General features: G+C 42.5%; 1 protein-coding gene across 1 annotated transcript in view; it reads right to left on the bottom strand.

The window, feature by feature from the left end:
* Nucleotides 1-3,887: 3,887 nt before the first annotated feature.
* Nucleotides 3,888-4,655, bottom strand: part of exoc4 (exocyst complex component 4) — a 155,824-nt gene continuing 155,056 nt past the window's right edge. Inside the window, exon 18 of the mRNA XM_061253074.1 lies at nucleotides 3,888-4,655. This exon is cut by the window's right edge and continues 2,067 nt beyond it. The gene's annotated coding sequence lies outside the window, so the exon portion shown is untranslated.

The following is a 4,655-nucleotide window of genomic DNA, read 5'->3' as shown; positions in this document are numbered from 1 at the left end:
ATACAGGCAAGATTTTTTCTTTTCTTTTTTTCAGAGAGATTTCAGGGGAGGGGCTGAAGGCTGATGATTGGCTGAAGGGGGAGATTGGGAGGAGGTGTTGGGCTTGTGGCCACTTTATTAGGTACACATGCCCTTTCACAAATAGCCTGGCCCACACAGTTGATCATGTCAACATATGAAGCAGCAGACATGGTAAAGATATAGACGTTGTTTCTTTCACCACGGTATGATTGCTGCCGCCAGTTGTGGCAGTTCCAGCACCTCAGAAACAGCTGTGCTCACACTAGTCTCTAGAGTTTTCCAAGAATGGTGCAATAAAGAGAACTCCGAAAGCCACTTGTTTATGAGAGAGGTTAAAGGAGAATGGATTCATGTGCTCACATAACAGCTGTTTGCAACAGTGGTGGGCAGAAAGGCATCTGAGACCTTGAAGTGTATATTTGTGTGTGTATAATGCAGCCCATTTTCCACACTTTGAGCGATACGCACGAAAATACCAAAATTCAGCAGCCACGCCCGGTGAGCCCATGAGGACTGCACCATGGGCCAGACGGCACCGATTCTGGAAAACAGAGCCGAAAAGCTAAACCCAGTACAGCACCTATGGGAAGTGTGGAAAAAACCATGTAGCATGAAGCTATTGAGTCTGCATGGACCAAAATCCATGAGAAAAATAGCTTCTAGTACCTTGTTGAATCCATGCCGCAAGGAATTCAGACTGTTCTAGAGGCAAAAGGGGATCTGACTGAGAACTAGATAGGTGTACCTAATAAAGTGCCCACCTTGGCCTTTCGGGCTTCCATAATATGTTGCTATAGATTTTTGTTCTTATTTTTGCATCTTGTCCTCAAATCTTGGAAAATAACTCAAAATAGCGATTTAAAAATAACTGCTTACTGAATGCAGACAGATAAATTTAAGTATTAATTCCAAAATAGTAAAATGACTAATGAATAAAACTTCTAATCTGAGCAGTGCAGGCTCAATGGGCCCACCAGGTTCCTCAGATGAATACTGAAAAGCTGAATAAACAGTCGACTAAATGAAGTTTCCTTACCCTAATTTGTAAACAGTGCCAACATCACTCTCAGATGTTTTATTCAACAAAGTGATTGTCCCTGCATCGGAGCGATTGTCATTCATGTAATACAGCAGTCCGTCTTCTTTATTTAAAAAGGGTTCCCTTGACCTACAAACAAGGCATGGACAGAAAGTACCAGAAGTTCAAATTTTTTCAAACAAAGGAAATTTGCATTTAAAAAAGGAAAGCACATTTTACATGTACTGCCTACGTCTGTAAGAATTCCAATCTTAACTGCACACACATACTGCGCGCACACACACACACACACACACACACAGCATTATTAAAGATGGATAATGGATAGCCCAATTATCTGCATGACTCTGGGAGTTACCTGCAGAGAGGTGAGCTGCTCTCTGGTCAAGCTGACAGGTGACAGGCGAACAGCTGGAAGGATACCACCACAGTTCCCCCACCTCAGGAGTCCCTCCCTCCCTCCCTCTCTCCCTCTCTCCCTCCTCCTCCCCCTGTTCAGGCTCTCTGGCTGCAGCGCTGGCTGTGTGTGTGTGTGTGTGTGTGTGTGTGTGTGTGACAGGGCGCCATAAGGGGAGCAGCAGTCGGGGGTGGGGGGACTCAGGGGCCCGGGCGTGGCGTGGCGGGAGGAGCCGGTTGACGGGGCCCGTCTGTGAGCGCTGGGGGGGGGGGCTGACGCGCCCTGAGCCCGCGGGGGGGTGGGAATGGGACGTCAGAGGACGCTCCACGGTTGACGATGAAGAATGGCTCTGATAAAGCCCAACACAAACAGCAGCCATTAGGGTGGCCAGGGTCCGGTCTCACGCTGGCGCGCCATATGGCCGAATTTATTAAAAAGTGTTTCGCGTAACAAAAAAAAAGGCTTTAATTTATGTGTAATGTTTAAAAGAGAAATGTTCTGAACTTCATCAAAGAGAGTGAGCATTCACTGAGCACTGTATCCTGCTTTCTTAATACACAGGCCTGTATGAAACATGAAAAGAATATGTCTGCTTGTAGCACGAAGCAGGGTGATAGAAATGACCTTTGGAAGGCAGGGCATGATGGGAGATACATGACATGGTGAGTGGAGGTGTCGCAGGGTCATTAGCTGATATCAGACACTCAGGGGGACATGTTGGGCAGCCACTGCGATTACAACTGCAGGGAACAGTCAATGACTCATATAAAAGTTAATTTTCGGATTACAAGACGCCATAAAAAATGAAATTAAAATCTGTTCCTTACCATTAAACTTTTCAACCTCTGAGCAACTTCAGAAATAAGTAACTATTTTCAAGAGCACCAAGACTTAATGTATTAAAAAATATATTTTCATCACTTCACCGGTAGGTTTTTAATTATTATTTTATACTGCATAGATAAATATGATTTATTTCTAAGTCCATCATACAGAAAAGGGTTTTCTAAGATTGAGAAATCCTATACCACATAACACCCTTCAGAGACAGGCTGAGAAATCAAAGTCTGTCAAAACAAAGGGTTTCTCTTGGGTTTCATTCAGTAGCTGGAGGTAAAGGAAGAGGAGGCATTTTCTTTCTGATACACCATTAACCCCATAATTTAGCAAACTGCAATAGCACACTCTACATACCTTAACAAGAAAAGAAACACCTCACTAGCTAGTTGGCTCGCCAACTCACACTTCTTAATGTTTACTCTCAGTTACAGTAATATAAAACAGCCACAAAAACTGGCATAATATGGTGTAGCCAGCGTTAGCTGATGAAAGATGATTCTCACTCACTACGATAAAGTACTTGGCAAGTTGGCTAGCTTGCTAAGTGAAACACTTAATGCTGGCCAGCATACACAATGCACAATAAACATGGCCAGCTAAACAAAAAAAGATGAAACTATTTCAGAGCTGTGACCATGGAATATAGCTTAGGTTTCAAGGGCTATTCTTCTGAAAAGGTATGCAGGAACTTCATGATCGGCCACTGGACACCTTGAATGCTAACGTTAAGAGTGAAAACACAACTTCTCTAAAAGATCAGTGTTTAGTAATGCAGGTCTAAAGGACACTAAATAATGTGGAAATAAGGTACATTCTACAGAGTCAAACCTGTACAGAAAGAAATATCTCATTCAAAAGAAACACACTGTCATTTCAAGGAGCTTCTTTCAACAGCTGCTGAGCATTAATTTGCAGTTAAAGAAGCACATAAAACCAGCCGGCAGGTGACAGTGCTAATATAATGTCTGTATTAGACTGTCAGCTTCAACTGATATCACCAAAGTCAAAAGTCACAGTGTGAGTGTGATTGCATGTGAGTGTGTGTGTGTGTGTGTGTGTGTGTGTGTGTTTGTTTGTGTGAGAGTGTGCGTGAGAGAGTGTATGTATGTGGGTGCGTGTGTATATGTGTGTGAGAGAGAGTGCGTGTGAGTGTGTGTGTGTGAGAGAGAGTGCGTGAGAGAGTGTATGTGTGTGTGTCTGTGTGTGAGAGAGAGAGAGTGCATGTGTGTGGCATGCATACATTTGTTGAGAATGATATAATATATACATCTAAGTATGTAATATAAAAACACCCAACTTGAGCATACCTCACCTAAGTAACTTTGGACTACATGCATACCTAGTTACTGTAGTCCGACAGTTTAAGACTTCCCCTTTGGATGCCTTACTCAAAATAGGGAAAACAAAGCCTGCAAAATGTAAATTACAGTATAATGATATTTTGTGAATGCTGCTACAGCAATATACAATTTCAGGATCATTTTGTATGTCTTTATATTACATGCTCTACTGCACCTAAATCATTTCTACAACATTAAAACAAGATCCTGTTAGCGTGCAAACACAGTCACAGTTTCAGACAGAAACATCTGCACTTTAAACATTTTATTTCTTTAATTTTCTGTGACATTTGAGTACATGGCCAAATCAGGCAATTTCTGAAGACACGCCCTTTTATACAAGTCTTGAATCACACAAACACACATGGTACATTCTTATCAAACAGTTGTTGAACAACAATTATTTAATATGCGACATGTAAGGAACAAAATTAATATAAAAAAAAAATTAAAAGGCATAATGACAAATTAAAAAGTAATATCAAACAATTGTCCGAGTATTGCAGTATTTAAGCAGTAATATTGTGCGATAGTGCCTTTTCCAGTGCTTATCAGTGTTTGTGTGTCCAATGTGTTGGACTTGAGATTTGAGTGTCCTTCCACTAACATATGGCACTGTTCATCTCAGGGGGCAGCTAGGAATACCATACACACACTGTACTGAGCGCAGTCAAAGACACACCCATCACTGTATCATTCCACCGACACCAGGGGTGTCCAATCTTACCCAAGAAGGGCCAGCGTGGGTGCTGGCAGCATGAAGACAGCGGATTCTACTGATCAAGGGCATGACTGAAGACCACGATTAGTTCATGAGTTGAGTCTGGTTTTGTAGTGCTGGACTAAGCCTACACCCACACCGGCCATTTTCAGATAAGACACCTCTGACCTCCACTGCATTGAGTACAGTCAAAGATACACCCGTAACTGTTATCATTCCACCCCCACTGTACTGAGTACAGTCAAAGATACACCCCCACTGTACTGAGTACAGTCAAAGATACACCCCCCCACTGTA

The sequence above is a fragment of the Conger conger genome, chromosome 8 (assembly GCF_963514075.1).
Source record: "Conger conger chromosome 8, fConCon1.1, whole genome shotgun sequence".
NCBI lineage: Eukaryota > Metazoa > Chordata > Actinopteri > Anguilliformes > Congridae > Conger > Conger conger.
The sequence above is the reverse complement of the archived record's forward strand: the minus strand, read 5'-3'. Positions and strand labels throughout refer to the sequence as shown.